The following is a 23019-nucleotide window of genomic DNA, read 5'->3' as shown; positions in this document are numbered from 1 at the left end:
CAGAAATGTACTAACATCAAGAGACTGAACTGTGCACCAACACTAGGTGGACCAGTATTAAATAGTGTTAAAGTAGGTGACAGCCTTAGAATGTTAACCTTAGTCCTTTAGTTCAAAAGCTCACTTTTCTCACCTTTGCCATCACAGCGTCTGAGAGATTCAAAGACTGACCAATGGCACTTTCAAGTGATAAAATATCAAGCGATGTCAGTCTCTCGTCGAACATCGTCGACTGAAGGTAAGTTTTCACTAGCCTAAGCTTCGTAAAGCTGTGCTCCCCACTCGCGACTGTGACCAGCAACGCAAGCAGAATCCTCAAAGCTATCCACACATTAGGAAAAGTGTGCTTCCACTCTGCATCATGAATGAACTGGACAGCTTGCTCTCTGATCTCTATTTGGTGGCATTCAAAACCCATGTTTCCCAGCTAGCATTCTACCGCAAATATAACCTGAAGAGTTCCCATTGTCATTCCCTTGCTGACTATTTAAAACAAATAAAGCAGAGAATTAGCTACCACAGCCATAAGACTGGTTCAGAACAATGGCCCATCTAGCCTAGTATTCTGTCTTTCTACAGTGGTCAGTGCCAGATGCTTCACAGGGAATGAACAGAACAAGGCAATCATCAAGTTATCCATCCTCTGTCATCCAGTCCCAGCTTCTGGAAGATGGAGGTTTAGGGACACCTGGACCATGGGGTTGCATCCCTGACCATCTTGGTTAATAGCCATTGATGGACCTATTCTCCATGAATTTATCTAATTCTTTTTTTAACCCAGTTATACTTTTGGCCTTCACAATATCCCATGGCAACAAATTCCACAGGTTAACTATATGTTGTGTGAAGAAGTACTTGTATATGTTTGTTTTAAACTTGCTGCCTATTCATTTCATTAGGTGATCCCTATTTTACTGTGTTATGTGAAGGGGTAAATAACACTATTCCCTTTTTCCACACCATTCATGATTGTATAGACCTCTATCATATTCCTACCTCAGTCATCTCTTTTCTAAGATGAACAATACCAGTCTTTCTAATCTTGCCTTGTATGGAAGCTGTTCCATACGCTTAATCATTTGTGTTGCCCTTCTCTGTACCTTTTCCAATTCTAATATAACTTTTTAGAGATGGGGCAACCTGAACTGCATGCAGTATTCAAGCTGTGAGCATACCATGGAATTATTACATGAAAAGTACATGAGCAGAACTCTGAGCATGCAAATTATAAAAGTAAGAAAGTCTCATCCAACGAGTCTGAGCCCATCAACTTATTTCAGGAAACTATTGCTGTTTACATAGCACCATTGTTTCACCCACACTGCTCAAAGAAACAGAAGCAGCTCTCACCTAGTCAGGGAAAAATGAAAATTCCAGTGGTCAGCAGATATCAGACAAAGCCTTGACCCATTAACACTTAACCAGAAATTTGTCCTCGTCTCTGTCCATTTCCAGTATCAATGGGCCAAATCCATTCCTTCTGAGTTAATGAAGGTACACAAGGGATGAATTTCATCCAATATGCGTAAATCCAACTGGAAAGGACTGTTTTATTTTCTCCAAACTACCTCTGACTGGAACCTAGGTCATACTAATAAACCCAGATGCAAAGTTCATACCAAGAACCATATCTAACTTTGTACAAAGTTTTGTGGGAGAGGATGGATCCAGGAATTTTCTCTCCCCCTTTAGAGAGGCAGGTGCCAGATAATAATAATAACAACAGCAGCTGATATTTATACAGCACATTACATCTGTAGGTCTCAAAATGCTTTACAAAGGGTCCCCATTTTCCAAATGGGGAAACTAAGATAAAGAGAGCAAACAACTTGATTAATGGGAGTCTGTGCCAGAGATGAGATTAGAACAATTAGCCACTGCAGCATGCTGAATTTCCCCATAATTTAGGGGTGGTCAATCTGAGGCTTTTTAGTTCAGGTCCATCTTGATTAATAAATGCAGAAGAGAAAAATTTCTGCTTTTCCATTCCCTCTTGTTCCTGAGTGTCACAGCTTCCTGTTCCTTTTGCTTCCTTTTATAGTCGTCTCTCACCAAGTATTTCAGAAAAAAATGCTAAATAAAGATCACAGCCTGTTCTATTATGTCCCCTTCTTCTTCTCCTCCTCCTCCTTTCTGCATTTTGTGCAATGTTGTGGCACCTATTAACTACCAATGTTTTCAGAATGACATTATACAAGGTGCAGGCTGTACCACTGTGCCCTAAAAATATCAACAACTGCATTAGTCTCACAATAATTAATGGCAGGCATTATGCAAATGACAACTTTTTCACTGCAAAATAATGACATTTCTTCATTTTGAGCAGAGTTATGCAAAACAATGAATTGGGGATGATAAATCACACAGGAGAATTAAGAAAGCCATAACGTTCCTGCCCAAGCAGGCAGAAAGACAGACAGACCGACAATTTAGAACACACAGTTTGTTCTCACACCACCGTTAAATAATAAATAAAAGCAAAGCCAGTTGGCTATTAGAATATATGTGCAGTTTGTTTTTCCCCCTATAGGCAACTATGCATAAGGGGATGTTAAATTCTAGCAACTGGATCATTACAAGTCACAAGGAAATTTTTCTTTATTAACCTTAATAAGTCATTCACTCAGAGAATATACTCGTCAGGCACATAAAAAGTATCACATGTCATTCTCCTACACATTAACTAATTTCTTATGCAAACATCACAATGTATAGCAATTACTGCCGCTCAGAAAAACAAAGTTGTTTTCAATTTATTTTATTGCTTTTGTACTTGGCTATTTCCCAGAGCACTTTATTGTCTTTCCCTACAGCAGCTTTAGGTGCAATCAAAAAGAAATGCACCAGCTAGGAGCTGTTGCCATGGCACATTCTGACATCTTGTTTTCCTTACAGTGACTCCTTCAGGTAGAGGGTGGGATAGATGGGATCCTCATGTACCAGTGTCTACAAAGCTCACCTAGAATAGCTGTGAACTCCCCTATATCCAGCCCTCCTGCACCATTCTCCACAGTGCCTCCTGCTGGGACTGAGGGAGCTGGGACTGGAGTATCTGTGCACTCCTTAATAGGTAGTACCCCTGGACCCTTCTTTATCGTGACCACTGATGGGGAGAGACTGATGTATCAAAGAATCATAAAGATTAAAGTTGGAAAGCCCCACTGTATTAAATCATCTCCTCCTCCTCCCACCCCCAAAGCAGGGGTATTCCTTACAATATTTTTCTCCTGTTTTGTTTAATCTTGTTTTAAATGTGCCATGTCACAGTGCTTTCACCTTGTCCTTTGGGGGAGAATTCCACAGCGTAATAGTGAGTGACAAAGTGAGAAAGTTTTCCAGATAATCAGCATTTTTATTAATTTCATTTTATTAAACAGACGTGTTTAATAATCCTGTAACATTTGTTATTGTGTCTCCTGCTGGTGGACTCTGGGACTGAATTAGCTGTGAACTCCCTTAAAGCAATAGCTCCAGCATTATACCCTGCAGTACTTCCCATCGCAAGGTCTTCTCACAGTCTCTGAAAGAGCCTGGAACTAGAGCAGCTGTGATAATGCTCTTACACTACTTTACAGTGACTTCTCTTGAGGGATTAGTATAAATATGTAATCCAGCCAGCAATTCTATAACATTTTGTTATAAAATTACCTCCCTTCCACCTGGACCAACCACTCCCGCCTCTCCACCAAAATCTAGTATGGTTGCAGTTACAAATACTCAGCACGCAGTCTGTCAGCAAGGGGCACATATACCACATGATGTGTGGTGATTAAACGGCATGGCTCCCATTAAGGTTAATGGGGAATGGGAGACCAACTACTCATGCATCACAGTGAATAGTCACCTCTAATTGTATCCGAGTCAATGGAAGAACAAGCGTCACATTTTCTTTCTCCAAAATGTTAAGTGCCATTCCTGTCCCTTTACCTTCACCAAGAGACAACTCCGTACATCACTACCAAAGCCATTCAGCATGCAAAGGGCTGAAGAAAGGTAACAACTTGTAAATAGCTGGGTTGAAAATAACCCGTGCCCTAGTAAGTGCAGTGGGAGTGATTACCCCCTCCCTTGCTCTTCCTACAACCCATGTTACTATTTTTGAGATGCAGTATTTCTCACCACCCTCCCTCCTGAAAATATTTGCAAAAAATCCTCCTCTCACCCTGAAGTTAATAACATTTTGCAGCTCTCCTTAAATAAAATTCAGCCCATGCTGGATCAATAAGAATGATGCCTATTTCCCTAATGGCAGCCGATTGCCATTTGCTATTCAAATCAGACTAGATAAATTACAGTACATGCCAAGGAACAGGCCAGTGAATTAAGACAGGCCTCCTGAGGACCAGCGATATTATTAATCTTTTAAGACACTATCATATTTCTTCTTGACAGTGTGTGTAGACTCACAGACACGCTGCACCCAGATTGAAATATCAGCTGCTGCAAAAAATCAATAGCATTAGAAACACAATCATTTTCAGTCTGCAGGGCCCTAGAAAGCAACATTTGTGTCCCTCCTTCCTTTTGCATCCCTGCCCCGATATGTTTAAAAGAAAAACGCCAAATATCAATTGCTGAGGGGAAGCCACCATCATTGTCACCTTTTATCACTGAGGCCATACTTTGATTTTTGATAAGGAAGCGGTACTTCGAGGCGGGGTGAGATATGCCGTGTTCATCTGTAGAGCCCTGCAAATCTGCGGATATCCGCAGACCATGTTTGCAGATCGCGGATCGGATGCAGATACAAATTTTGTATCCACCCTGGGCTCTAGTCATCTGCTCACCTCGTACACCTTACACCACCAGTGCTGGCTCTATCTCTCTGCAGGGATTACAAAGTCAGACACTGCTAGTGCATCTGCTATCCCCAGGAAAAATGAAAACAGGGACCTTGGACCTGAACTCACAAAGGGAGACTGTACAAGACAAGAAAGCCAAAGGCCTAAGGGATTTCTCTCCACACTGGTAACAGAAAGAGTCAATTCAAAGGATCTTGATCTCTTTAGACTTGTGGATGATTTCAATAGATGCGGTGACAGCCAAGTAAGCTGTCCCCCTAGTTTCTCCACTGCACTATGTGGGGAAGAGGAAAGGGATCCTTCAGCTGATAATCCAGGAGCAAACCTTTCAAGATTCGGAAGAGGAGTAAGCCCTGGGGGGACTAGATAGCTCAAACGATTTGCAAGGAGTATGGAGAGCCTGATTCCCCCTTGCCTTGCCCCTGTGTAGTTATTTACTCCTGTGAAAAATGAGAGTAAAACACTACCATCTCTCCTCACTTCCGATGGTAAGATCAGGGGCCGGCTCCAGGCACCAGCCCAGCAAGCAGGTGCATGGGGCAGCCAACGGAAAGGGGCGGCATGTCCGGCTCTTTGGCAGCAATTCGGCGGCGAGTCCCTTAGTCCCTATTGGAGGGAAGGACTTGCCACCGAAGAATAAAGCGGCAGCGGTAGAGCTGCCACCGAAGTGCCGCCGATTGCGGCTTTTTTTTCCCACCCCGCCGCTTGGGGCGGCAAAAACACTGGAGCTGGCCCTGGGTAAGATCATTTTATACCCACTCTGACTAGGGGAAAATTACTACACAAGGGGCAAGGCAGTGGAGATTCAGGCCCAGGAACTTTTAAATGTAGCTTGCTAGCTTGAATCCAGCCCAGGTTAGCAGTGACCCAAAAGTGTTTGATGGGTTGTCCAGCGTCTTGTGTGACATGAGTTGATGGCCCAACACCAGTTACATCGCGATTGCCACTAACTGCCCCCCTCTCCTCCACACACATTGTTGGCAGTATCACTAGAGGGGCCAGAGAGAAATCAGATCTTCTCTTTCACTAGAGATAGTCCCCGCTGGTCACCTTAGGGCTCATTAGCAGGAGCGTTCGGGGGAAACTTGCATTGTTGTTGCTCCCGCTCTCCCTGTTTTATGGCTAAATGGAGAACGTAAGGCCCCAAGGTTCTCAGTCCAGGATCTTTTCCCACTGCACAAACACTCACAACAGAATGAGGTGTAGAACAAGGGGCCTGCAAATTGACACAGGGCTGATGGGGAGGGATAATATTAATTGCAGCTGGCCGGAGGATAGCAATTCAAGATTCAGAATGTATTTTTGTTCTGCACTGAATTGAAAACAACACTTTTCAAAAGCTTTCATGGAAAAGAACTGAGCCAAAATTGCTGGGTTTGGATCAAAGATCTCTCAGAAGTGACCAGAGAGCCCTAGAGCTCAAAACCCTCTCATCAAAAACTCTGTGAAAACCAATACATCTCTGCAAACCACTTTAGTTTTGAGGAAACAATAATCAAAAATATTTTGGCCGACTCTTAATATTAAGATAATAAAATCAATGATACAATCCTCGATTTTAAAAAATGCTCTGTCCTAGTTATTCACACATCCTGGGGCAGGGCTTGAGAGCCCCTGAAGTACAACCTTGGTACTTGATTCTCCGCCAGTTTTACCAGCTCCCTTGACTTCACTGGAGTTGTTCCTGATTTGTGCCAGTGTCAGTGAGGGGAGAATCACACTCTTTATTTCTACCAGCAAATTTCACTAATTCCATTTTGGGGCATGAGAAGAGGTTGACAGAAACCCTTGGGTTAATCATTTCATTTACTTCTTTTTTTAATGTGCTGTCCCCTTAAATTAACCTCTAATCTTATTAATCCAGGAAAAACAATATCCTGATTATCTACCACCACATTTGTAAACAGCTGTCTGCCCAGTTGTACATTAACCTGGGAAATAAAAACAAAGATGAGCTGGGCAGAAGCACTTGCTGCTGTTGTCATTTCTTGAGGGCCTGATCCTGTAGCCTTGACTCACATCTAGTCCAATTAAAGCCAATGGGGCTCACAAAAGAAATGGCTACAGGATCTGGCTTTTAAGCTATAGAGAGAATGATAGAGGTGGCAACAAAGGCAAAAAGTAAATATGCAAAGAGGGCCAGTCCAGGTTGCACTGGTGCCTGAGGAAGAATGGGATTTGATGTCTCCTCAAATCACTCCCTTATTTGTTGCTCCCCCCTGTCCATTGGTCCCCTGTGTGTGCCATTTCCTCTGACTAAAGAGCATCCTTGCATGTCCTTGATCCCTTGGAGTGGGAACCGCTAGTTCTGAAGATACCACAGAATCTGTTGCACCAGGCACAGCAGGGCTTCTATGGAAGTCCCACAGCAGTCATCCCAAAGGATGGCACAGTTCACCTAAGACCTGCAGACACCAGCTGCACACTCTATAGAAACAATGACAACTTTCTGGGGAGGAAGTGGGAGGCAGAAACTGAGTTGCGAGAGATAAGCAGTTTGGTTCAGCCTATTGGCGAGCAACTACAGCCGTCCCAATACTACGCTGCTACTCTGGAGGTCACTCAGCCTATGCCGAACTCCACAACTGTACAAAAAGTCACAAGGCTACAGACATCAAAGTGTTTATCAGACAATACATGAAAGATAAGAATTACCCTGGGTGAACATTTATAAATGCACTGATCACTTGGACAGCAATTCAGGGCTTCTAGAATACTGGATAATGAAGGCTCCTTCATATACCCACAGGGTTTGCATTGAGCAATGCAGGGCAGGCTCACCCACACTGTGTACGCTATTACTGAGCCACATGCTGAGCCTGCAGGGACCACTGTCTCATTGCAAAGGAGCATAATTCACTCAGATCTGTCTGCACAAATTTCATTTTTTTAAAAAAGGTGCTGCTATGGACTTCTCCTCCCCTCCATTACACTCTACATGGTGCTTTGGTGATGTGATCTTTTCTGTATTAACTGCCCATCCACCCCCTTCAGGCCTCAGAGATATCAGATATTTTTCCCCTGAGATCAAGATCATGACAGCAGCGGGATGGTACTAGGAAGGCCATATCACTAGATGAACTCCTTCATGATGAAAAATACTCTCTTGGGATTTAAATGGGGCTCTGCACATTTTATTTCTGACATTTCTGTTTTAAACCGAGGGCAAAAGAAACGTTCATGTAAAGCATTAGGGCCTTTGCTGCTGATCAAAGATTGGTCAGGGGAGATTCCTAGGCAAGTCCCTCTGGGTGCATGCTGCAGAGTTTGCACACTATCATGTTTAAATACCATTCCGAAGTTTAAACACTAGTGACAAACCCAGTTAGGTTAAAAGCGAGATTTCCATTGCAAAACACCCCTACATGCCATCCTTGTTGACAGGCAATGCTTGGCACTGCTGTCAGCTACAGGCTACAAAAGGAAAAGGAAGAAAGTAAATGTACTGCCAGCTTAAGACACACACACACACACAGAGCTGTCCGATATTTCTCCCCACTCCCATGTCTCAATCAAAAGATACTGCTCTGGTTTTATAGGGCAGGGAAGGGAAGGTCACTGCATTGAAATTTGCCCATGGCATGTAATCCAGCACGTCTGGGTCCACTTCTCAAGACTGACTCTTACTCCCCTTGTGGTTGGCCTCGCTGGTCAAAAGTGCCGAGCAAGCCAATCCTCTGATGTGGAATCAGCATGGGGTGATCAAACTGTGGGTAGGGATCCACTGTGCCCACTCTGTAAAAACAGAGGGACAGAGATGGAAATTGTAGGTGTGATGAGGGGAAGTGAATGGGCAGGGGACAGCCGGTAGAGGAACCAGAGAGAAGGTTAGGTGGCATAAAACAGAGAGTGAGGGGGGCAAATTGCAAGGTGTGGGATGAAGGGAACATAATGTTAGGGAAGGAGGAACCTAATGAGGATCTGGATGGGAAACGGAGGGAGAAGAGTCAGAAAGCAAGGGAGGAAGGAAGGGGTGAAGGCACAGAGGGGGAGCTGGAGTGGAGAACAGAGAATGGGAAGATGATGAGGTGCAAGAGAATCAGTGGAATGGAGGGGAGGGGAGGGAAAGAAAAGGGATGAAAGAACAGATGTGGTAGCGAAAGGAAGGAGAGAAGAGAGCCCAAGTGTTCAAGAGATGCCATCAAGGAGGAGAACCTCCCTATTGCTCTATTGGAGTAAACTATTTTCCAGGGCTGAGATAGGCATGCTTCAATCTCTAACACTTTCAGAGGCTGCTTTGGAATGAATAGAAAAATACCCAAATAAAATTTGTACTAGGATATTTGAAGCCTTTCACCTCTTGGTCACTGGTCCAAATTAAACCATGCTCAGTAGTGACCAAAAGTCATTGCTCTCTGCTGACTGTTCAGTGACCTCTGTGAAATGAGTGTGGGGTTGCAGTACACTTCCCAGAGTACAAGTGTCCATGGCACATTAAAAAGAAGTCCCAGCTGACACTGATTGGTGCTCCTGTTGGCAGTCTCAGTAAAGAGGCCACAGAGATTGGGGAACTAATCCTGAGATATACTGAGTACCCGCTATTCCCGTTCATTACCCTGGAACTGGAGGGCACTTAGCCTCTTGCAAGAAGCAATCAGCAGTTCACCTCACCAAGCAATGAGCTCTCCCCTGGCCCAAAGAAATGGTCCCTCCAAGTCAGCGATGAGTCTTGTTAATAGGCAGTGAGGCAAAACCAACCATGCTGTAACTCTTGTGTGGGTAAAGAGCTGATTTCACACTCTGGGGCTATCAATCACAAGCAGTGAATTCACACATGCACACACAACCCCCCCACCCCCCCGAAACATCAGCTGAAGCCATGAGTGTTCATCTAATTCGGTTACTAGATTTTAATTGCAAGGAGACACACAGCAGATGGTTGGCTCTGCCTGAACCTGTAGGAGTCACTGAAGTCAATGGGAAATGTATTAGAAAGAGCCCCAATTTAATTAGCCAGAATATTTTACACAGATTACTTTCTGAAGCAAGCCCTCCCACACCTTACTCAGTACCCATCAGGTTGTTGTCTTTTTCCATCACTCTCTCTCCCTGTCTCTTAGTGTCTTAAGAAACCAATGGCAATAATGACAGACAGATGCAAACAAGGTTTTGGTAATTACAACACTGAAGCTGGTGGTTGTTTGAATATCATTTTATTCCTTCCAAGCAAACAGGTCCTTGGACTCCACAGCCCTAGAGCTTCAGACAGGGGCGGTGGTGATTATATTATGACATTACAGTGCAGACTGGCAGATCAGACAAAGTGGATTTCACTCAGTAATTAAACTGCAGTATCTTTCGTCTAAAGTCCAGGGCAGGATTAATCGAAAGGTAGCTCTTTATCATTGCGATTAGTGCTGGGATTTGAAGAGCAAGTCCGCAGATTCACGATTTGATAGCTAGTCCTGAGCACCAGCTGACGGGGCATGCACAGCTGTCTAACTTGCAAAAAATAACATCAGATCAAGAAGCATTTGTGAGGTTATACCCTTCCTTTTATTTTATTTGTAGCTGAAGTAAATGCAGATTGATTAAAGCATTACAACTTCTGCCACTTTGTTTGGTGGTCTGTGGATGACCGTTTAAACAACCTGTTAATACAAAATTCCCCCTAGTGCCACACTCTACAGTACCTGCAGGATATACTCATCACTTTCTCTGTTGCCTGAATTTTAATCTGCAGGGTTTGAAAAACCCACTTGTCTGTGACAGGTAGGCAGCTTTCCTGGGCGAGTGCCATTGGTTTCTACAGTACCTAGATTTTCATTTAAAAAATGAAAGGGTAATATTCCCAGATGGTGGAAATTGGCATTGCTTCTTTGTAGCCAATAGAGCTATGCTGATTTACACCAGCTGAGGAGCTTGCCCTAAGTTTCTAGTTTTTATGGTTGTATAATGTACCTGTCCAACCATGAACTAAGTGAAAACTGAAGCTGTCTTTCTGAGTCTGCAAAGAGACAGCTCCAGTACCTCTGGTTCTGCCCATAGCTTTACCCAGCTGCACCAAAGTGAAAACAAACCAATATTGCCATTTATCATCTGCCAGGCAACTGTGAAATTGATAGGAAGCAGGTCAATTTCACTCTGCTGCTACCTGGGAAAACAACAGTAGAGGCAGACACTGAGGATATTTACTGGGGAGGATAACCCAAAAATGGAAGGGAATGGGGGGCAGTGATGGAAATTTCTGCTTTCCCCCTCCTCACAGCAGTCAGGAGACTCTGGAATGGGAGGATATGGGGTGGGGATGGGGAGAGAGACAACATGAAAAACACCCTTATTCACATAAAATCACATTAAAACTATTTTAAAGTGTTACAAAATTACAATATATACATAAAATATATGAATAAAATAAAGAAAAAACATGTCTTAAGTGAACATTAAACATGGATCACTAAAGTAGCATTATCAACAAGTTCACTCAAAATATTGTTTACACACCAAGTCAACTGAAAAGTGTACAGGTTACAAGTCAGATTATCAAAGATGTAATCAGCCTGGACACAGTCAGTGTGTAGAACAGCCCAAGCACATCACACCACTCCACTCCGGCCTCTCTGTTCTGATGAGATTTCAAAAACGGCTAGGTTTGCTTGACCCAGTAAAAACTTAGCCAGGCAGAAAACCAGCCAAATGCGAGCACTGTATCTCACTCCGAAAACAAACAGAAGCTTTGAGAAAGCCAGACCCAAACCACTGAAAAGCAGCTGCAAACAAACAAACAAACAAACAAAAAAAGATGAATCAAACAGAGGCAAGGTAGGAAAAAATGAAATGCTGTGTCTGAAATCGAACAGAAGGGGCACTGTGCAGACACCTCAGAGGTAATATGGTGCACAAAACAATTGGTTGCTATGATGCTATGCAGGACTTTTCACTGCAAGTCACTGGATACTCAGGAAAAGGAGGTTTGTACAACATATTCCAAGCCGGGAACATAGAGTTACTCAGGACAGAGGCATCCTCCAGGCTGTATCTGGGAGATCAAAAAGGGTGTCAGCATAACCCTGCACTTTGACACACATACCACAAAGCTGTTTCTTGGTCACGCTTGCTAAAGCAACATTCACCAAACCCTTGCAGGGCAACAATCTGCTTGGCTGCACAAGGATCTCATTCACAGAAGGGGAGTGAGGGGAACACAGGATTCCCCCCTGAAGGAACAATCCCCGAAAAAAACCATTCTGCAAATACTGAGCAGCCTGCTGAGGTAGCGCTGCCTGGAGTTCAGAAAGGACCTTATCCAAAAAATACACAGACTAGATTCTGGTCTAAACAGTAAGAGGTATTGCCAATTTCCAGTTTGACAAGCTAGGCGCCATCAGATGAGACAGTTTGGTTAACCCAGCCTGAGTAAAGGCAGAAAACAGGTTCCTGGAGGAAACTGGAGGAACAGCGGCTCTTCCAAGAGCCATAAACTGGAAAAGGCCTGGTCCAGATGCACACTTCGCAGCAGATGCCAGGCATTAAAAAAGAGTATTATAGAATGGAAGCAAATATAGACTCTGTAATCAACCAGGTGCCAAAAAAATTAGTGAGTAAAAGCCCATCCCACTAGCATGATGGCGGAGAAAGAAGGCAAGGGACTTCCAGGCCAGTGGGGAGTCAGAGTACAGCAACCGCTGAGCAGGCCAGAAATGAAAGGCCACAACAACTGCATAATTTGTAATGAAAGAAGTGCCAGAGGTCAAGCAATTAGGTGCCAGGGCTCCAGCAATTTTTTTACATTCATAACTGAAGTGGCCGGCCCAGAGGTGCCGGGGCTATGAACTACCAAGCTTAGAGGTGCCGGGGCTCATCCCAGGCAAGCCCTGGCACAAATTAAGCACTGGCTGCAATCCTGACTACATCAGTGAGCCCCTGACCCCTTTCATCTAATGGCAGGAACAGCAAAGGAGGGCACAACCAGTGGTAATGATTCCAAAAGAAATGGTAAATATGCCTCTGAATCCAGTCCTAAAGGCCCAGGGAGGGTCCAGACACACTAGCTGGTGCCACACATGGAGGTCAAAAGGCTGCTGGCAATCAAAACCCACCCCCGCAAAAGAAAGTCCAGGAAGGAGCTAGTATCATTTCTGCAAGTGCCCCGAACCTTCTCCTCAGCCCCTTCCCAATTCCTTAACATATATTGTTATTGTTGATCTGAAAAAGACCCTCAATACCTTAATCCGAGAGTTGCCCCATGGCAATTGTTGAGACAATAAAGGGCTGCACTGCCAGGAGCCCAGTGAAATCGAATTGCTCTTAGCCCAATTAGTGTGGGCAGAAGATGACTGTTCATACACTTGTAAACAAGCACAAAGTGCCTGCATGTCACTGTTAGATGTGATAAAAAACGGAGATATCATCAGCACAGGCAGACGGATGAACCGGGGAAGCATCCGGCACCATGGCACAGAAAGGCCAGTAAGACAGCTTCGCGGGGGAGGCGGTGCAGGAATGGCTCCAAACTCAGAGCACACAGCATCCCAGACAGAGGATACCTCCGACAAATGCCTCTGCAAACTGGGAAGCAGTGGCTAAGAGCTGTATTTATTTTTAGGACAATAAAAATGTTACAGTACAGTAAAGAAATATATGAAGAGAACACAGGCCCAATCCTCAAAGCTTCTAATATTTTTAAAAGATAATAATGGTTAACTCTATCAAAGGCCTTCCCCTGGTCCATTGAAACAAGCCCCACATCAGATTACAAAGTTTGCTAACAGTAAAAACATCACAAATTAAAAACAAATAATCAAAAATACAGCCGAATGCAATATATTTGATCAGGGTGTGTAAAGAGCCCAGACAGTCCTTCAGTCAATTGGCTAAGGTTCTGGATAAAATCTGATAATCAGATAAGAGAAGGGAAATAGGTCTCCAGTTCTGTAAGTCACAGAAGTCCTCTTTTTGTGCAGCAGGGTGAGCACTGTCCTGCAGCAACTGAGGGGCAGCTCTTTCTCCTGGATATGCTCCAGCATCACCAGAAAAAAGCAAGGACTGATAATATGACAGAAATACTAGTAAATTTCATATAGCAGACCATCAATACTTAGGGCAGCTAGGGTTCTCTGCAGAGAACTGGTGAACTGAAACAGAGAGCTCTTGCAGCAACAGCGGGGTGTCCAGACACCGCTGTTCCTCACCAATCAGATGGGGTAACTCTTGGTGCAGTTCCTCCATTGCCAGCACATCACAGAGTACCATAAAAAGAACCTGCTGTGTTATGGATCTCAGCAGCGTCAGCCATCAGATGACCCTCTGACAGTCGTAGGGAAAAAATCTGCTGATGGCCCACAGTCTTTTTTTCAAACCCAAAAAAGAACATGGTGGGAGTGCCAATAGCATGCAGCAGAGTATAATGGACCTGAATCAGGGCTCCTTGCCTGTCTCTTCCACCAAACATCTCAGGAGCTGGTACTTCTCAGTTAAGGTTTGGTGAATCTGCACTGGGTTTCCCATATCAAGGTTGCCATGAAGGTCCAAGTTGTCTCATTCCAGGACACTCGTGGCCAAAGCAAGGACTGCGTGGCAACCTGGGTACACTTATGGCAGAACAGTTGGATCTGGATCTTTCTGACATCCCTCCACTGTCTAATACACTGCCCCACCACTGTTTCATACAGAGGCTTATGCTGCCGCCAATGTTCCCAAAACACAGCAAACATCTCAGTGAAATTCAAGTCTTATAATTTGGTATTAAAGCATTCAGCCACCGTTGTAACATTCTCATAATTCACGAGGGAGAAAGATTCAGTGCGGGCAGATAGCATATCTATAGTCTCAAGAGGGGAAGGCAGTGGGTTGGGACTCAGCATCATCCCTGCAGCATACAGGATCGGGGTTTGAGGACTCACCATGCCAGAAGAGGACAGTATCCCACTGGAAATGCCAGGCATGGCGCTATCACCCAACACAACACTATTCTCCTTCCCAGGGCAAACAGCTCCATCCTCAGCCACTGCCAGCACCTCAGGCGCCGCCAAAGTCTTAGTCTTTTTAGAAATAGTGCTGCATAAATCCGTCTCATCGGTCTGTTCTTCACCCCCATCTCTAGAACCTCTCTCTGCTTCCTCTGCAGGGAGGTGCAGCTCAAACTCCAGGACTCACTTCTGTCCAGGTATAAGTGATGGAGTCATGACAGAGGGCACCTAGGGGGGCGCTTTTCCCTGGACAATGGCAGACCATGTATGGCAGTGGTGGGGGGAGACAGAATCTGACAGTGCAGATGCAGGCTCTGTCTCCTGCTGGCCCCTTGGATGTCCCAACACCCCCTGCTCCCCACTATACGGGGTTCCCACATTCTTACCAGGGACCCCCAAGCCAGCAGTGCATATGCAGAATCAGGGTCACCACAAAGAAAACATTTCATATTTTCAAACATTTCATATTTTAGCAAATACTGTAAAATCTGCCTCATCTATGTGGTACTTTAAAACTAAGTTCAAGGGCTGTTCAGGGGTATTTAGAACCACATAAACCAGGCACCAGAATGACATAACATGCCCTGCATTTGGGTTCTTGCAGACGAATGGAATCATCCTAACAGCAGGAACTACCTTCCCCTAATGGGAGAGATCAGACACTGGTGTCTCGTTGTGAAGGAAGGGGGGACATTGGTACTTTAGTAGCAGGAGTAAACAAGGGAAAAACTTGAACAAAAGTCTCCTTGACCCAGAGTCCTTCCTGTACTGAACGATTCACAAACTACTTGTGGGCCAGGAAAATCACTACAGATTTGCTTATTCAAGAGGCAGATTTTATAGTAATACAGCCAATAACATTACCTACACTCAGCAACACATCCTCCAGTGCAGGAGACAGCAGGCACACACCGAACCCCATGTTTGTGGATCAAACTGCTAAACCCCTCTGAAATGGACCCCAAGGGGAAAACCCCTCTATACCCACAAGGAAAAGGATGGAGGCGGGGGAGACCAACAACACTCTTAAAGCGAAGAAACAGCAAGTAATAAAAAACAAAACCAAGTATTTTCATCCTGGCTAGTAGGTTCAGTCCTTGGGTTTGCAGATGTTGACTTGGGTTTGCAGATGTTGGGTGTATTTTTCAAGCCATACCAAACACAAAAGATGTGACTCAAGGACCACTGTTTCCAACCTTTTTTTATTTGTTTCCCAACTAGGGCTGTTCAAAACTGTATTTTTCAACAGAAAATTGGGGTTTTGACTAAATGATTTTTTCCCCAGAAGTGTCTATTGTCCTTGAAAATTTTATCATTTCTGTCAGGAAATTCTCAGCTGAAAACCCAGAAGTTTTCAATCAACAGCCAAGAAGTTTTCATCTGAATATTCATGGAATGTGTGCAGGTGTGTGTTTCCAATAAAAAAATCAAAACTTTTCACAGAGAAAATTTTTTCCAATCAGCTCTATATCTAACTTATATGAGTATGAAGACTCAAAATGGCAGGATGGGGATGAGGCAAGCAGTGTGTATGCAATTAGGATTGAAATGGTTTCATTTTATGTTAGAAATGAGCACAAATCAAACCCCTGGGGTTCTGAGTGTGAAGAATTGGTTTCTGCATCTGGATTAGAACTTCATTGCTTGGCCCCATCTCTGTAATTTGGCCAACTCAAAATCTCAGAAACATCCTTTGACATTTTTGTTTATACACTGTCTATCATGGTTTGTCTGCCTTATTTATTTAGACTGTAAACTCTTTAGGGCAGGGTTGGGCTCCTACTCAGTGTTTGCATACCACTTACTGCAGTGGGGCCCTGATCTTGTCTGGGGATTCCAGATGCTATTGCAATACAAATAATTTATAAACTAAAATAATAATAAACTAAAGAAATGATCAGGCAAATGAGTTATCTTATTTGTAAAACTTTTTGTAGCTATTTTTTAAATGGATTCTATAGCAAAAGAATTAATAGACAGCTGTTCATTTTGAAGGACCAGAAAGTAATTTCAAAGATTCACAGATGTTAAAGCCAGAATGGATCTTTATTATCATCTAGTTTGACCTCCTGCATAACACAGGGCATAAGATTTCACTCAGTGATACTTGCATGGAGCCCACTAACTTGTAGTTGAACTAAGGCATAGCTTTTAGAAAGACATCCAATCTCGATTCAGAGTTCAAGTGACAGAAAAACCACCACATCCCCTGATATGTTGTTCCAGTGGTCACTCTCACTTCCCAAACTCACTATTAGCAGAACTATTGATCAATTAAAAAAAAAATCTTAATTAGGGATGGATCCAAGCTCTAAAATTCAGGTGTTTATCAGATCTATCTGGTTTGTGAATGCCCGAATGTTCAGGGGTGTTTGGATGTAACAGTTGGGTCATTACGAAGACAAGAATCAACTGCAATGTTTGGACCTGGATTCATATATTGAACACCCATGAATTTTGTAGGGGCTCAGATCTGGGCTTGTGATTCATTCTCATCTCTAGTTTCAACTATCAACATCCATTATTTTAGGTCCTGCATGTGAAGTCACTCGTGATCCTGAGAATATCCATTGTAAAGATCCAGGTTTCCTAAAATAATAAAAATACAGAAATACAGGGAAAGCAAATGGGTTTGTAATCAATAATGAATGGAATGAGTGACAATCCCTTATCCAAATCCCTCATTGCTCTTTCACTGCAAGGCAATTCAGCCTTGAGACAGGGATTTAGTGTAGCTCCATTGTAAATAAGATAAGGACTTTTCAAGCGTACCCTATGAGAATGCTTTCAAGCCCGTTGTCAGGAATTCTCCCAGTCAGCTAGAAAGGTATTTCTAAGAACACCTTTATTTTAACCTGCATTGATCACCTTAAACAACTGTCTGTTTAATTGATAATAATTAAACCCATTAACTGACTTAAGAGCATTCTCAAGCTGTAAAACTTTATATATAAACTTGTTGCAGGCTTTTTAGTTGCTCTGTGGCTGGGATCAGCCTACTAGCCATAGACTCTCATAGTCTGGCATCCTTTGCCCTCTATCTTTTGAGATGATTTAAATATCTGCAGACTTCTCTTCACTGAGGAACAGGTTCACCTGCTCTTGGTGGCAGAGATGGCTAGCAGTGAAGGTTTTTAGCTAGCCAGGACCACCAGGGATGAACTTGTGGCCTCACTGAAGTCAATGGGAAAACCTCCCATTGACTTCATTGGGGCCAGGATTTCACCTCAGATTCTCACAAGATTGGAGATCAAAAGGTTTCTTCCTGAATCATCTAGCAAGCAAAAGCCTATTACTTCTACAACAGACAGCATTTTTAGCTAAAGTTTACATGCCCAAAGAGATTAACTGTTTCCTCAGATCAGACACAGAGGTCAGTGGGCAGTGATTCTCTGAAACGAGGGTGTAAAGCTTGGCTTTTAGTTCATCAATATACACTAAGAATTAATGTGCATGCTTGTTGCCATGAAATGACATGAAGAATTGGAGACAAAGATGAAGAAGACAGGAAAAGAACAGCTGAAGCAAAAAGCCTGGGTCCCGTGGTTATGTTTTTATTCTATTTTACAGTCTGCTCTTAGAGAGCCCTTTCACATCACAGTAGTGTGACAACTGTATGGAGTTTGCGTGAAGGGTTTCTGATAGCCCTGCTGGCAAAACATAGACCAGTTCAAGGTCCTTAATACTGCTACAGACAAAAGATTAAGTTCCCAGTTCCCCTAATCCAACTATAACCATAGTATGTGAACAAAATCTCACTTTAAAGACCTCATGTTATGTATATAAAGATTCTCAACCAAATTTCTAATTAAATGCAAGGAAATATTCCATCAACCCACAACCCCAGTGAAGCCACCTCTGGAGCCAGCTAGACAGACAGACTGTACAAAACATGCTGCACTAAAGTGGGGAAAAAAGGAGGAAATTTTTCCCAAGGACATTGAGCTAAACCTCTAGCAAACAGACAGACAAATAGAGAAATGCCATCAAGTTGCCTGTTAGACCTCACTTTGCTCAGCCAGTCATTAGTAACAAAGATCAATTATTTATCTATATGTGCATATGCATGTAGATAGATAGGCAGAAAAAGCAAATTTTTAATCTGCGTCCCTTCAATATTCACATAGGGTGAAATTCATGCTGGTTCAGAGGGCCAGCACAATGCCTAACAAAGTCCCACTGCTTTACTAGCCCTCTGCAGAGAGGTAAATTTCACCCACAAAAGCAGTGAGGGCCACAGTTTTACAACCTCAGCTGAAATACAAACATCTAGTACACTACCAGGCAGTTAATTTATATACCTCAACAGGATAAAGGACTAAGTCACTACTGTGGAGATTTGAACTTCATTTGCAGAATGGCAAGGGACTGCAAATCTGGTGCTCAGATCACTAATCCACCCCCTGGCCAAAATGAAAATATAATGTAAGTGCAACATAGCCAATTCCAAGTGTTGAATGAATCAGGCCACCAAAATCCTGAGACTGACTAAAAATCATGAGATTAAAACAAAATCAGTGTTGGGTTCTTTTTTCTTGCCTTTTAGTTTCTGAGCCTTTAGGTTACCTTGGGGTCACATATTCAAGGTTTCCTCCACAACTTTTTTTTTTTTAAATGGAAGCTGAGATTCTCATCTAATCACCTAACTCCAAGAGCTGAGGCTTTAAGAACAGCAGCAGAAATTGCAATACTCACAATAAAATGGTGACAGTTGGCAACACTGTAAACAATGCACACACATCCCCTCTGTCCAGGACAGAGTCACAGGTTTACATAACATATACAAGCATTGAGATTACACATTAAGGGCCCGATTCCACATGACCCTGAGCAGCTCTGTGGATGCGCTGAGCACCCTAACCAGGCAGTGACTTCACTATGCATGCTAAACCCTTCATAGCAATACTCTATACCTTGTAGTATGGGGCCCTAAAATTCCAAATCCTGATTAACTCAGTGGCAAAACTCCCATAAACTTCAATGTAATAAGACTAGCACGAGTATTACATTTACTGGGAATAGTTGAAAATCTAAGTGATCAAAGATACTTAGGAACCACCATACTCCTTTCCATTCCACCAACCACTTAGAAGAATGCCTTTCAGAATTATTTTGCTTTTTGAAATTTAAGTCACAGATGAATGCTTGGACAAGACAATGAAAGAGAGGAAGAGAACACCCAGACACCTAAGCCAAAAGTAACTGCATATGTTCCCCAGACTCAGGAGAAGCTCTTAGTTCTTAGCCCATATGTTAGGCAGATGAACTAAGTTAAATCATAAGACTACAGGAAGATATCCTGGGGGCTGTGACTGTGATGCACTGATTAAGAATCTGTTCTTCCCAATTAAAGACATATCCATAATTACTTCCACTTGAGTCACCCACACTTTCTGTAACATATATACCCTCAAAAGATATTTAATATATTATGTTAAGTGTGTCAAATATAACATCAATTAATAATACTTTACGTCTGTGGTGCCTTTTATCCAAACCAAAGCAGTTTACAAGCATTAATGAATCAATACCCCTGCATTAACAACCTGATTTATGATATAGGGAAACTGAGGCACGGAGTGGTGACATGCACCAGAGTCACACAGCAACTCCTGGCAAATCTGGGAATGCTTCTGATTCCCCGACCGGGGCTTTAACCACAAGTCCATTCTTCAATTGTAAAACTGTTTTTGTGTTTTACAAAAGCATCAATGGCTTTCCACAATCCAATTAACACTGAGCATGGTTATAAATAGTCAAGGTAACCAATGATCCTCACCTTTAAGGCACCCTGTCTTTATCAACTCTATTAACATGTAAGAAATACAGTTTTCAAAACAAAAAACAGTTTGTATTTTTTTTTAATCAACACAGGCTTTGCTAGCATAACTCAGTGCCTCATTCCCACTGCATCAGCATTAGGAAGGATTTACAATATCTCTGTCCCACGTGGTATTTACAGGAAACAGTATGACTGTCCAACACACAAGATTAATAAATTAGAGGGGGGGAAAGAAATTAAACTGTTTTGAGGATTTCTGTTCTTTCAAGCTCGATTCCAGGTGTGGTATCTTGAAACTAAATCTTTCAGCTTTGATTGTTGACAAAACAAAATGTTTCCATTGAAGATATGTACAGAATGCTTTAGGAAAAGGTCACAATAGGATTTGCAATATTCAAAAGCTCTTCAGATTTTGCGATTGAAGCAATCTGCCCCTTCATCTCTCCTTCAGTTGAATGCACCAAACCCTGTAATACTTTACTAACTTTTTACTTGGTCCCTGCTTGCGTAAAATACCTAATGAAGTCAATGGGAGCTTTGAGTGAATAAGGATTGAGAAGAAAATTTGTAAAGGACTTCAGATTTTGTCTGGTTATTATCAAGATGAGCAAAAGGGTCCAGAAGACCATCAATGAAGCAAATGGAAAGAAATGTTTCATGCATTCCTAGTTACTTTTAACTGCCCACCACACAAGCAATACATACCACAGGTAGACCTGACACTTGTAGGTAAAGATCCTGGGCCAGATCCTCAGCTCATGTAAACCAGTGTAGGACTTCAGTGGAGCTGAGTCAATTTACACCAACTGAGGATCTGAGCCTTTACCTGTAAATAGATCATTCTACATAATTTTAATGGATAGCTAAAAGATACCTCTAATGGCTACTAGGAGAGCATAGTCTCATAAATTATCATATGATTGGAGTGTAGACAATAAATCATGCGCCAGTCATGGTAATTCTGCATGTTAAGTTACATTTTTATGCTTTCAGTGTCCAGATTGTTAGTGCCTGTGTGTTTTTGTAGTTGTACCTTTCCACATCCTCATTGATTTCAGAGTTGTTATTCTTGGTCCATAGCAATTGCAAGAAAATCAAATTCCATCTGTTTCTGGCAAAACAAGAAAGCGGAATGAAGAAATCAACAGAAAACGCTGCTTCCTAAACCCCAGTATGCACCATCCATGCCTTGGCTGTGAACACTCACGCCCAGGTGATCTGTGCAAAATAAACTAGCTGCAGCTAGTAAGAAAGTCCCATGACCTATTGGATGTGCCAGATGGTCACCAGCTGACTGACTTGAAAAAAACAAAGCAATTGTGGGCATCTCCACACTATGAGCTAGCTTTCCATCAGTGTATGGCCTATCCATACCCGTTCATTAGGGAACATTTTCAATGAACAGCTCAATGGACAAGAACTTTTTTATTAAGATATCTGTGCATATCCAGATCTCTTCTATACTGTAGCAGAGGATTATCACTCAATTGAAGGCTTCCAGTTTGAGAAAGTGAGACTTCTATATATCTATTTTGCAGCCTAACCAAACCAGTCCTAGGTCTTTGGTCCTGATAAATAAAATAGCTGCAGATCTATTCACCTCCTTTTTGAATGAGCTGGGGAGAATTATGAGCTAATCTTGTAATAAATACAGCATCAAAAATGGCATTTATCTTTACAAGATTTATTCTGCATGTACAAGGAAAATACCTTCCTGCACTGGCAAACTGTGCCTAATCAACAAACTCGGGGAAACTCATAATATTCCTTTATAAATATTACAGAAAATAAGCTTCTGAGTATCCCCCAAGTGAAAAATGAATATTAACTCCCAGACTCACAACTCCCTTTTTGCAAGACGTTATAGACTATATCCTCAAGCAAAGCACAGGAATCAGCTTGTCATCTTCGGAAGACACAGTTAACCAACTTTGGGACTAAGCCTAATTTTGTTAACATTGCTACTCATGGCTCAGAAAATATATGCACACCAATCCAGCTATGTCCAAAGGGAAATGGGATGAGAACTTCAGCCTTGCTATATTGGTTGAAAACTGGACTAGGATTTAGCAAAATGTCTAACAAGCATTTTCAACGCCCATTCTTTGCTTACCCCCAAACCAAATGTTTATAGATATTATTGGTCTCTAGGAAGATGTTGCTGAGCTAAATCAACAGAATACCATTAGAGATGTATCCCACATTGGCATCTCACACATATACTCTGGTTCTGTGTCATGATACCCTCCCTTTGACATGAAAGCTTGTAATCTAACATCTCAAATTCTAATTTTTCCCATCCATATACCAGCCATACAGAGCCTGTTCAATTTAGATGAAGACACCCTATTCCATTGTGCCTGAGAAAATCAGCTTAGAACATCTTTGAAATAGGTTTCCTATGCAAGCAGAAAGACCAAGTCTCTCTTTCTTTAATTGAATGGAAGCAAGGGATCTCAACACTCCTCATGGAGACAACTGCACTTTTCATGAAACAACCATGTGAGGGAATTCTTCCACTCCTGAG

Source organism: Terrapene carolina, unplaced genomic scaffold (genome assembly GCF_002925995.2).
Source record: "Terrapene carolina triunguis isolate 2854851 unplaced genomic scaffold, T_m_triunguis-2.0 Scaffold242, whole genome shotgun sequence".
Lineage (NCBI taxonomy): Eukaryota > Metazoa > Chordata > Testudines > Emydidae > Terrapene > Terrapene triunguis.
The sequence above is the reverse complement of the archived record's forward strand: the minus strand, read 5'-3'. Positions refer to the sequence as shown.